This window comes from Ciconia boyciana, chromosome 1 (assembly GCF_034638445.1).
Source record: "Ciconia boyciana chromosome 1, ASM3463844v1, whole genome shotgun sequence".
NCBI lineage: Eukaryota > Metazoa > Chordata > Aves > Ciconiiformes > Ciconiidae > Ciconia > Ciconia boyciana.
The window spans coordinates 101,721,185-101,734,687 of NC_132934.1; the positions used below are offsets into that span (position 1 = coordinate 101,721,185).

Consider the following 13,503-nt stretch of genomic DNA (forward strand, 5'->3'; position numbering starts at 1 on the left):
AAAGGTTTGAGGCAACTCTGTCACATCCAGGATGACATGCAACCAGAAACTCGAGCTTTCCAGGCTGTGCCTACATGTCTGCATCACCTCACTCTCAGATCGAAGAAGGGCAATGTTGCTGACATGAGGAACACTATGCAGAGAGGCTAAAATAGCCGGCAGATCTGGAGGTGAAAGGCAGTGCAAAAAACTTACCTTTATCAGTGACCACAGATTTAATCAGATCCTAGCAGTGCTGCCTAAAAGATCTGGATTTGTTTTTTGCAAAACTGCATGATTCTTAATCAGTCTTTTTTTCCAGAGAGTTGATTTCTGATTTATTGAACGATAGGTTTAGCAATGCTTAATTCACTTATTCAATTGGACTGTCAAGCACTTGGCAAACTTTCAGACTGAACTAAAAATGGTTGGATGGCTGCTCTGAAGAGAAATGGACTTTGTAGATCTGTTAATTTTCTTACTGAGACTAAGATCTCTGATAATCCAAATTGTTTAAATACTTTTCTTTCCACTGAGAAATAGAATAAAAGAATCATGGGTAGAGAGCCCAGCTCCAGATCATATGGAAGAACTAAACCTCATCATTTGAACTACTTAGCTATTTTGAAACTTTTTTTCCTTATATACAGTGATGGAAAACTTAGGTTCATTACATGTATTTTCCAGGTTAAATCTGTAGTTTAATTTAATCCACAATCAATTAATCATTTACCTATATATTTATTAGATTAACATAATTTAGCATACACAATTAAAGTGATGCTAATGTATTATTATCTTTGGCTTTCGTGCAGATTTTAGAAATTTTTGTCAGTTTTTTGTGAGGTTTTGTTCTGCAGGCAGAACACCTAATTCTGAAAGCAATAAGTCCAGTGAAGCCTCGTGTGCTGTGGTTTCGAGTCTCAGGCACTCCTGTGTGGATTGTCTGGCGTTTCATAAAGGTTGAGAGCAGCCTTTTATTCAGTGAAGGGTGTTAATAAAAGCTTTCTACTCTGCTGAACTACTTAATACTTGTGGAAACTTGATACCTTGAAGACTTCTACTCTATGGAAATATTCAAAACTTGACTGGACAAAGCCCTGAAAAACTGATCTAATTGGGCCCTGTTTTGAGCAAAGAGTCAGACAAGGTGCCCTCCGAAGTCCCTTCCATCCCAGATTATTCCCTGTTTCCATGTCCAGCTTGACTGGGATTGACCAGCAGCTCAGAAGCGTCTGAGGAGATGCTGACAAGCATATATATGGCAGGACACGGTGGTCTTTTTTTTCTACGATCCTAAGCTAACAATAAACAGGGTTATACAAGTACTCTAAATTTAGGTAGAAGTATCAAGCCTCTGCAAGATACATTTTTATAATAAAACAAAAAAAAAGGTTTGTATGAGCTTTTTTGCTTGCATTTGAGTTTTGGCTCATATAATTAGCATTTGCAATTTGATTTTACAGAACACTGATGAAATGCAAAAGTATGCAATAAAATGTATTGGTTTAATTAGACTGATTAACAGGATTTTTTTCACAAACATCTGGTACATGCTTATACTACAGGAATAGGAGGATCCCAAAAGACATTAAAAGGAAATTAATAGTCCTCTGCAACAGAAATTCTAAATTTTTTTTGCTTTCAGTCTTTCATGTAAATGAGTTTAAATGAGGAAGTTAAGATTTCTGAATAGGTCAAATGTAGACCTGTGAACAATCTTGTAAGTTACAGTGAGCTCCATACCTGAAAAATGCTTCCTACAGTAATTACAAGACCTCTATGTGTTTCTGTGTCTTTTATGTAGAAAGGAAGAGACAGTATAGGAGGGTAATTTATAGCTGAATTTGTCGAAAACATCAGTTCTCTAGGATTGCTTGTGAGTTTACCCATAGGATCATGCAGTTGTTTTGACATTTTGATTTTTCACACATCACTCTCTCATGGTTTGTCCCCAGGTATAATTAACTAACTAGTTCTTATTTGGTAAGAAAGTAAATAGTTACTAACCAAGGGATGCTGTCTCATTTTTAATGGTTTGGGGGATTTTTCCCTGTAACTGTCAGAAAAATAAACACCAGTAGAAATTTACCCGAATGGTTTTACGCATTTCTGTTGTGCAATACATTGGTTATTTTTTCAAAAAGGGAGCTCTGTTACATGGACCAGGAGTGTTATGGACAATGCTGATTTCCTTTAACACTAGCTTGGAGAACATACTCTGTGTTCTCCATAGCATTCTTGCCAGAACTGGGTAGATGAAGAGGATTTTCCTGTCTTTGAGCAAAAAAAAAAAAAAAAAACATGCAAGCATAGAATGATATTTAAGGCATTCTCCTGACCTCTCAGAAAGCGACATTCCCTCTCCTCAGTCACTTTGTGATTTCTAAGCACCAGTGTTTGTGTGAGTGCAGAGCTAAATTATGTATTATCTTCTGCATTGCACTGTCTTAATGGATTTTTATCATATGGATGTCATACATCATATGATGTATGATAGTCACATTCCTAAATTTAAGTTGTTTTGAATAAAGCAGTTCATATGTGCTTTTCTGTATACTTACTAATAACAAAATGAGAAACTAGGGCTTTTTTCCCTCTTCTTCTGAATGTATTGCCTTGGCAAAAGCTGAGATTTTTGAAGAAGCTGTTTAACTATCAGCTCATCAAAACAATAAATATTATCCTATTTTACCTTTATTGACCAAATTCGGTTGAATAAGATTCCTACCAGATTTGGGGAAACACAAACCGTCAGTCATGCTCTGAAATGCCCTTGTCTGCTCAGTAATTAGAGAGAGAGCTGACACAGGCTGGTGTGGTTCAACACCACAATTATGTTAGCTCTACAGTGGGTGGTTGAGTGAAAAATCTCATTTCAAAAGCTAGCTGATTTTTTTTCCTAGCTGTAAAAAGTCTTAAAATGAAAAGCCATTTTTTATATAATGTACTCATATCCTTCAAAGTGAGGCTTTTCCCCCACTTTCTCTTTAAACAGCAATAGAAGATATGGATAATAACTATCGTAGGAAAACTTAAAAGAAAAGCTTCACAGACAGCTTTCTTTTACTAGCAGTAACTGTATTTTCTAAAATGTTTTAGTCTCCATTTTTGTCTCCATCTTAAAGCTGTAAAGCAGCTCAGGCTGTAAAAGTATACCATTTTGTATGGTCCTAGAAGGACTAGAGAGGTTTAGGGATGGTATTGTGAATTAATGCCATTTATCTTTAGAGTGAGAAGTTAGTTTTAGGAGTTTATATGTCGTTTACAACATTATAAGTCTAGTCTCTAATATCAGTTCAAACAGCCTCTTTGCTCTGAAATGTCTTTTTTTTTCTTTCTTTTCAAATAAACATTCTGTCCCACTGATCAGATAAAAAAAGAAGCAAAAGCTTCTCTCTTCTCAGTCCCCTCTTAAAGAATTATCCAGGAGTAATCCACTTCCACCACACTTTTGTTTTTCCCTGAAATGTAAATAGTGCTGCATAGAAAACAGTTCTGCTAATATTCCATGTCTAGGCTATATTTTAATTGAGAAGCCTTTTAAACCTAAATAAAAACAGTGATTACAGGTAACAGGAAAATCTTCATGGTATACTTCTCTAAAACAATAAGGGGTTTTCCCACGTGGTGATTGTCCTTCATTACTTATGGGGACCTGTCAGTATTCAGCAAGTTCCTCTGGCTGGTCCAAGGGCAATACCAGCTTCTCAGCCATCTTTCCCAGTGTGTTAGTAATCACAGCGTCAGACTGGTCGTATTTGGGCCTATAAAACCACACTACAATGGAGTGACAGCCGCCTATGTACATGCTGAGTACCGAATGTTAAACATGAACGTGAGCTCATGTCACCTCACTGTAAATGTGGCTGAGACCCAGACTAGTCAAAAATAATCAATATGTTCAACTTTAAAGATAACGTTAGAAAAATTCTAGCTTTTAGTATATGAAAGAAAATTAAATGCCAGGTCTACTTCTTAACCATGCACACTGAAATACAATATGGGGAATATTCGTATTGTCTACATTTGGGCAACTCCATTATGGCCTCAAGATAGCCAGATTGAGTGTCCACCTTCAGCTGCCCACATGGTCTGGGAGTGAGAGGCACGCGCTCCTTCAGAACATGCCCAAGTTAGGCGGTGGGAGAGCCACTGTAGTACGCTCCAGTAGACTTATACGACATCTGGGGCTTTCACAGGAAAATACTGTGTTTTGTCACAAAAGAGTTAGCAGCAGGCTCAGGACACATTTCAAAAGCAGCAATGATTTCTAAGCCTTTTTTTTTCCTCCTCTGATTAAAGCTTTCCGTTACCTGGCAGGAAAAATGTATCAAATTCAAAGCAAAATTCATGTAACGTGAAATGCTGAGGATAATGTTGGTGAACTAATCTCAAGGATGCAGTAAAAACTTTTTTGGAAATGTGCCATTTTATTATGCTTCTGCTCCAGTCTCTAAAAACAAAATGTTTAATAATTTTATTGTTAAGAGGGGATTCAGTCTTGAAAATTATTCTCTAGTGTCTCTCAGGTATTGTGCACTTCAAAAATACTGTTATTAAAAAGACATGAGTGGCCTGGCACTGGCAGTACCGTACAACTGACCTCACATTGCTTCATCCGCACAGCTATTGATTTTTCTTTTTCTCTTCATTTTGACATTTCACATGATTTAATCCAAGATTCATCATTTTGGAAATGTCAAGTTTCAGGTAGGTTTTTTTATTGTTTGGGAAGAGTAATCTTTGAAATGGTTTGCTACTTATCTTTTTTCAGACAGTCGGCTAAACACATCGGCACTGAATCAACTCGGAATTGACTGAGTGTATTTTTTATTTCTTTCATAGTGTATTCCAATGTGCCTTTTTACTGAGTAGCTAATTGTATCAAAGTCAAAGATAGCAGCAGTGTTTTGAATAGATTTCCAGCATCTCAGCACATTTCATGAAAAAAAGCTCTCTGGGGATAAAAGCCTTTATGCAACATCACACTATGCGATGGGAAAGCAATAGAAAGCAAGCATGGAACATAGTAATGCAGTATATATTACAGAAATAATAGATAGCATTTCTTGACATTTATTCAGCACCTAATAATTAGAATTATAGTCAACAGATGCATGGGGCACAAGAGGAGTTGGAACCCGCATGGAAACTGGCCATCTGTGCTCAACAGAAAAATTTAAGCAGCACTGTGAACTTGAACTTGATAATATGGAGCTGGTGCAACTGCCTGGTTCAACTTCATTCCTGTTTGCTCTCCAGGTATAACATCTGACTGAAAGCCAAAGAGTTTCCAAAACACAGTGCAGCCTTGAATGTCATTCTCATGGGTCCTCCAACACACATGTAAAGTGCTGAATGGCTGCTGAAAATCAAACTTATGATGTTCATTCACTGCATCGGTGTCCCAGCAAACCCTCAGAGCCACACACCAAATTGTGTGACCTATCAAGAGACGTAAGGCATGTGCCACACCTCAGAAAGCAGAGAGGAGCTGGCCACCAAGAAATTACAGAGGCTGCCTCCATGCTTAGGATTTAATTTTGACACAGGACTGGAATCACAAGACAGCTGGCTCCCAGGACAACCCAGGGAGATTGCCTGTTGCTGTCTCGCTTTCTCCCATTGCTGTGGGTGTGTATCACCCAGCGGCCCTTGTGGCAGTCCGGCTCCACTGCCAGGCAAGAGATGTAGCTGCCCTTGAACCATGTGGGAGCTGCTTACTTGGTTCCTGAAACAACCTAAGAGCCCAGGGCTGGTCACTCCTGTGGAAACCACGTGTGCCTTGGTGCTACTCTGGTCGCAGGAGGCTGTGGTTGGTCTCTGGCCCATGAAAGTTTTCTTTCTGTACAGAACTGATCCGAAAAGCACTTTTCATTTCCAGACCATACCACTCACTTTCTCATCTCTTTTTACTGACTTTCTGTATCTGACAGAATTCATTTGTTTAGTCTGCTCTCTCTTTACATTGCACTTCCCTGTAGTATACACCACATCTTTGTCCTACCTCACAACACAGCGTCTTGCCTCAAGCTGAGACTAGCTACTGGTTGTTACCTTCAGCATTTGCTGAAATGCTTGTCTCTCGCTGTCCTTCCCTGTGTGTTACTCCCTAATGGGCAGCATTATCTTGACATTACTTTGAAACTTTTCCTTCAGGGTTAGTGAGGGAGGAGAGATAGGTCTCATGCAGAGCAATCCTGTGTTTTAAATGTCTTGGTGGAAGGTATATAGGTACTATGATAAACATATTACCTACACGGGTGTGGGAAATGTCTTTGGAAACAGTAAAGTGTGTATGGTTTACTTATGCTAGGGAGGGAGCTGAAATTAAGGTGGTGATTCATGCAAGCAGAAGCTGTCAAAAGAACCATGATAAAACACATTTCAAATAAGGTATTATCTTGGTGGGATGAAGGTTGATTAATTCATTTTTGAAAGGCTTTTCTATTCTTTGTCTATTATGTATCTAGCATTACCTGGGCATGGTGGTAGCTGCATAAAGCTTTGTCCAGTTCCTATGTCCTCATCATCTTATTATTCAATACACTTGCTACGATCCAATTTTCTTCAGCGGTGGTGATTCAAAATTTCTTCTATTAACTCTTACTAACATTCTCACGACATTAAAGAGATGCCCCTAAGCAAATAAGAATTTAATATTCTGTAAAAGAAGTTAATCTAAATTTGAAATGCAAGATTTTATGAACTGCTGGCTCCGGTACACCTAACATTCAGCCCTTTGATGAGGTTATTCAATTTCTTACCTTGAGGTTTCATAGGTATAAAGACTGATGTGTTTCTCTACTCTTTGTAAAAAAAACCTTTCATTGTACTCAGAGTTGCATCCGTTTTTGTCAAGCTGCATAGATGTTTGTTTAATGATTATCCATATACAAATTGAGATACCTAGTTTTCTGTGGCACTGTCCCATTTCAGTATGGCAGCATCCTAATTTCTAAGTACTTTGTGGATTAATGTGGAAACAAAGTTATAGCTAGCTGAATAACCTGCATACACTTTCAAACCAAAAAACATTTATTGAAGAACAATTTAGTAGTAGTAGTACCACTGCAGTAGTAAAGGTTTCTTTGTAAAAACCCAGAAAACCTTCCCCACTCCTGTATACTTGATGGGAGGTTAGATAGTAGGTCCATTCAAAATGAGGCTTTGAATATGATTTATGTTTTCATACACTATTAATGTCTTCATAAGTTGGAATTGGCACAACAAAGTGGAAATTCAAGATTATGAAAGCTAATCAATAACCAGTAGAAATAATATATCATTTACTCACTTGCTAATGTAGGAAAGTTTTCCCTTTATAAAAATTGTTTTAGTGACTGTAGTGCTTTTGTAAGATTACAGGTAGCAGAACCTGAGGCTGAACTCATATTAATGGGGAAAACAAGACCAGTGCAAGGGCCAGTACTTTGAGTTCTGACTGTGACCATCAGCATAGTTTGACTCCAATGCAGATGGACTGTTTCAGAAAGTGTTTTGTCTTCATCCATAGCATTCCACCTAATCTAGTGGAAGATGTCCCTGCCCATGGCAGGGGGGCTGGAACTAGATGATCTTTAAAGGTCTCTTCCAACCCAAACCATTCTGTGGTTCTGTGATTTATGTCAGAACTGCTACTTTACTGGTAGCACCTAGTTAGGGTGTCTATCTATTTATCAGGAAATTAAATGACACTACTGACTTCTATAATGTTTATTGTTAGTTTTATATTTGCGGTAATTTCATTACTTTCTTTTAATCTGAGTAACGTTTAATGCCTTTTTGTGAGTTGCATGGGGAGCATCCTCTGCAAAACAAAGCAGAAGTTTTTGTGTCTTATTAAATTATTTTAAAGCTTGCTTTTAAAGGAACCCTATCAATGCTAATAGATTCTAAATATTTCTCATTCACATGGTTTCTTCTTGCAGTATTTTACTACCGCCAGTACTGGTTTTAGCCATTTCTTGTGCAGAGTGCATCTTACCAACCAAAAGACATAGTACTGCTGTGTGATACATGGGGATGGATGCCTTTGGAATGGTATGTGAGTTGGATGTACGGGGGGGGGGGGGGGAAGGAAATACTTTGACACTCTGAAATTAACATTTTGCAGAAAAACATATTAACACTAGAAACTGTGTTTGTCCACTACAAAAACTAAGTGTTGCAAGACAGAGATAAACAATGACAAAGAATGAGGGAAGAAAAACAAAATAAGGCTGGATATGTCCAGCACTGACTCGAGCTCTTATCAGTTGTGACAGCCATGCAGTCCATGCATTGTGTGCCATTTTAAAAAACAATAAAGCCTCCAGTGAGTGTATCTGCTGACTAATTGATACTCCTGAAGGCCCCATAGTACTTGAATCTAGTAAAAGTGGGTCAGCACAGTGATGTACACAGCACATTGGTAAAAACAGTTTGTTAAATGAACATGTTATCTCAGCACTTTAGATTGTAAGAAACAGTTCTTATCATGAGATTTATAGGTGACGACTCATAAATAAATATATTTGATGCCAGATCTTGAAGAAACAGGATGACAAGAAAATGAGCAAGAAAAATTTACTCTGCTCTTCGTAATTACTGGTTGTTCTGCAACCATGCAGGATAAGTGTTATCAGTTACATTATTAAATGTACCCAGTAAATCATTTTCTTACACTTTCTCTTTTGCATTTGGAAGATAAAAACCTATATTTTTTCATATTTTTCAGGACAACTAATGAGCATGTTTTGGAAGCTATTAGACAATATTTCAAAGTGGAGCTACTTGAATTGGTTATCTTGAATTATTCCCGACAAAAAGGTTGACATTTTTCTGTAGATAAAGTGTTTGCAAACAACATTGCTACCGATCTCCAGTTCAACTTTATCTTTTTCATTCCTTGACATTTATTAGATTAGCAGTTTTGAGACTGTAGATTGAAGGCGATATGAACAGGAGCCATCATTTTCCTATATGTAAATATGGTATTTATTCTATTCCTTTATCAGCATCTCTACACCAAATTCCAGCACAAAAATACAAGGTGAAGGGCCTTAACTTACCTACTTTCTGAGATTCTTCTTGACCAATGCAAGCAGTTAAATATAAATCTTATCTTAAGTCCTGGGCTTTTACATTTGTCTTTTTTTTCCTTTCACATTTGCTGTTCAGCATGATGTTCACTCTTCTTCAGAGAAAGGTGAAAGACTTTTCTACATTCTTCCTTGAAGACATCTCTGCTATGGCTTGAAAAATGAACAGTAAAAAGTTTCTTGATGTCTTGACGTACACCATCACAGCATACATTTGTTAAATGAAAAATCTTGCTGTGCAGAAGAGAATTGTCTGAAATGCCAATGAGGGCAGGTTGAATAGAGGCTTTTCTTTAAAATTCCTCCCCAGAAAGAGGCCTGGGATTTGGAAGGGGGGCATGAAGGGATCAGAAAAGCATCCTCTGAAGGGATGGACAGGACATGTAATCCCTTCTTCCCTGTAAGAAGTCACTGAGGCAGTGCGCCATGGGTGCAAGGCAGCACTGCAGAGGGCTGAGCTAATTGCTGTCACTTTCTTCTGCTTAGGGCAGATATTCCTTTGATAGAAAGTCTGACTTTTTGCTAAATGAAATTGAAAAGTCTTGGAACGAGCATTCCTTAATGAATGCCTTGTTGACTCCATGTCACCTAAACGTACATCTCTCCTACATGGGAAGGGCAATGCTTCCATTCTAGCTCACAGGGAATTCATTTGTAAAGCATGAAGACTGTGATGGTGGCTCTTTGGCAGGCAGCAGTTGATTAAAAAAGGTCATGAACTATCTTGAATAAAATATTGCTGATTCCCAGAATTTAGGAAGTTGTGGTCTAGTTAACTGTGTCCATCTAGTACTTGTCTTTGTGAATGCCGGGACAGCCAAGTAAGAAGCAGCAAACATTCCAATGCTGCCAAACCCTATAAACTGTTCAGCAAGTTATGCTCTTTTTTGACAAATTTTGTCAGACTGTAATTCAATAAGGAGTTATGAAAGTAAAAGATAAATGGAAATAGAACGCTAATGTGATTTAAAACTAAACAAGGCATCTGTCTTCCATCAGTCTGTCAAATGGGGCAGAAACACAGGTCTGTGAACTTACAAACACATTGTATGCAATTTCTGGCAATCACCTTTCTTAAAATGAGTGGAAGCAGCAGTAGCGTACTTCACATATGTGAATTACATTAGACATGGCAATCAAGTCATTGTAACTTAAGGTAGCAGGTTCTAATTGGGAAATGTTATCTGTAAGAAAACAAAGATGGCCTTTGGGATGAAACTGAAAGATGAGGTGTCAGAGAAAGAGCTCCATCCTGGCATATACTATAGTTTCTCCTCAAGGGTGGTAATTTGAAGTAATGAGTAGTCCTTGTTGAATGACCTTGTACATCTGCTGCACTGCCTATTCAATCTGTAGCTCACTTTCCATCAATTGCACTTTTAGTACAATTAAATGTGCCATCATAAAGCCCTAAAAATGAACAACACAATCTCTGCATATGTTCATAGCTATTTAGTCTGGGACTGGGAGGGTGGCAGAAGTCCATCTTAAACCTTCTGTTCATGCCAAAGTGCAATTTGTTGATTGAAAGATGCTAGCTGATAGAGCTGGAAGAGGACAGCAGGATTTGCTTAGCATGCACAGCAGCACACACAAAACGATTTGAGATTGGAATGCATGCTGGAGCCAACTTGCTGCTAAGAGGCCACCTGGATGGTGGCATGAAGAGCAAACTGCCCTTTCCCTCCCTACCCCCACCGCCCTATCCTAGGCAATTTAAAATCCTTTACAGCATAGCATGAATAAAAATATGCTGCCATGTTGACAACAAAGAGACATGCCTGTTTTGTCAGAATAATGATATCAAAATATTTTGGACAGTTTTTGTTTACACATGGGTTCTGGTGGAGCCAGAGTCTTTTTTTAATGCATATTTATCATTTGGTACATATCATAAGGAGCTTAAGTCCATTCCAAGCAAAAATGAGCACCACCACCCTGCAAGAGGATATATGAGGATGGAGCATCATGCCACAGAACTGTTTGGAGGGATTTCCCTGGGGCTCCTGGGCAGAAATGCAGAGAGATTCTTTGCTGGCTGAGGTGCTATTCCTCCCAGAGGACAGTCACTTCCCAGCTGACTGTCACCTGTCACCAACTTACCACCAGTGGTTTGCCCACAGCAGAGGAGCAACTACCCATCTCCTCCTGGTCCACTCTCACACTCCCTGTGCTTGTTACAGCCATGCCTTGGAAAGAGGAAGATTCACCTACCTGGAGTCTTGCAAGACCCAGGGAAGAAGTTGTGATAGCAATGTAGAATAAATAATATATTTGAATAATGAATCAATGAACAGTATCTAGAAAGTTGTATTCCTATTCAAAAATGGGGAAAAAATAAGGAGGAAAACAGATCAACATTGGTGCTGATCCAGCAATTACTAAGAGATTTAGGAGTTTGAAACCTTTAGCTACAGGGGAGAAAAACTCATTCCAATTTTGTACACAGCCCTACAGTATTTAGACAATAGACTGCTTTTTTTTTGTAACTACCACTAAACAGAGATGAAAGGCATGGATGTTGGTGATTCCCAAGTTATTCTTAATATTTTAAAAGTGTTAAATTTAGGAATAGTTTCAGCATTTTGTAGAGACAAATAAAGGAGCAGTGTGAATTTTCTCCACTGAAGTCCATATCAAAATTCCTCTATGTCCCTGCATTTTGGCTGCAGTTCATTGCTCAGAATCTGTTTTCAAAATTATTTAAATGTGAAGTAGCTGATTGTGATTGCATTAAGGCCAAATTCTGCTGTGTAACAATGGATTCGCTTTATTTCATTTGCCTTTGCACATTGAGACAATCTATTCTGGATCAGTGGGCAAACAAATGTAACTGAGTAAAATATTTCTGCTGATTGCAATGTACAGTGAAGAACTGTATTAAAATTCCCTTTAAATTCTCTTGCCTTTTTCTGTGTTTTAATTTAGTTGGATATTTTTGAAACTGTTAATTTACAGGATGGATATTTTGTTGTTGTTGACATTTGATCAAAGCATAAACCCAAAATTTTTGTATCTATATAATTTTCTTCATTATGGTAGCAGAACATGAAGATTTCATGTACTGAAGAAGGATCTATTTCAAACCATGTTTTGGAAAAATGGCTGTCCTGACAGAATGAACAATAAATTGGTGACTTTTGTAACAAAAGTCTTAGAATCTCAGTATAATTGGGTTAACTGCTCTGGAAAGATTAATTTAAAGATCATATGCATTTCTTTCTATAGGTAGCTTTAAGGAAAGCCGACTCTATGTAGTCACTCTAAATATGCAGTGTCTACTGTCATTGTTCCAAATTCTAATTAGTTGCCTGTGACCGGATCTGCAGAGAAGCTGGGCAGCTGTAACTCCATCTGGATGCTGTGAGAGCTTAATGCATTCAGAAATCCAGGATATATTACCAAATACATATATTTCAAAATTGGTAGTAATTTACATTTAATCTTTAATTGTAACAGGTTATACCTTCGGTTGTAAGGCTCTACAGCTGCTATATAAACAGCTTTGACCGTAATGAAGGGATCCTGGACCCAAGCCATTCTATTTGAAAGGCAGTTTCACCGTAATGTGCAGAGAGGCCAATATCCAGCTGATTCTGGTTAGAGCAATGTTTCTGACACTGAATTAGTCCAAAATAATCCCAACAGTAACAGCACTGCTTATGCATTATTTAGGATACAAATGGTCTCAGATCATTTCAAGCAATTTTATTAATGTTGTTACATATTCCAAACGTTGGGATAGCCTGCTAGGAGTGAGAGGAAAACACAGTTTATGTCCTCACTCAGGAAATCAACTATTCCTTTCCCTTCTGTTCTTTCATTCCTCATCTCTTGGATTCAAGCCTTTAAGAAAGGGACCTTTTCCTCCTACCCACACTTTTTTTGCTGGGTCATAAATAATGGATCATAATTGAGCACTTTGAAGTACTTTTATTGGCTGCCAGTGTCATCTCCAGTATTTATCTTGTCTACACTTCAGTTCAGTGTTTCCAAATGCAGTAAATCTGAGACTTGGGCCTGGTAACAGTCTAATCTTTATTATCTCATTGACTAAGAATTCAGATGTACAATCCCAGTTTTTCCTTCTATCGTATCTTAAGAACTTTCTTTTACCATGCTGTAAATTGTGCAAGACTAGATTTGTTCTGTCTCAGGAATAAGATTCTTAGTTTAGTCTGATTTTGAAAATTCCCCTCACTCATCAAATGTCTCATTTGCAATGCTTGTGGTGAAGCCAACATGTGGAGTTCTGGGATTAATTTGAATTCAGTAGGCTAGCTGTAATCAGCCACCCCTGATCATTGTGGTGTATAAATTCGGTAGGATTTTAGTACATCATTTTGATCAGAGGGGTTTTTAATTATTTAGAAAATGTACTCTGCCTGTGTCTCAGATGAATATTCCAAAAAAGCCTGTGTGCTCCAGGATGAACCTA

The 13,503-nt window shown here is 38.0% G+C and overlaps 1 protein-coding gene across 13 annotated transcripts in view; it reads left to right on the plus strand.

Moving 5' to 3' along the window:
- Window positions 1-13,503, plus strand: part of EPHA6 (EPH receptor A6) — a 532,004-nt gene that overhangs the window by 329,962 nt on the left and 188,539 nt on the right. The window lies entirely within an intron of this gene.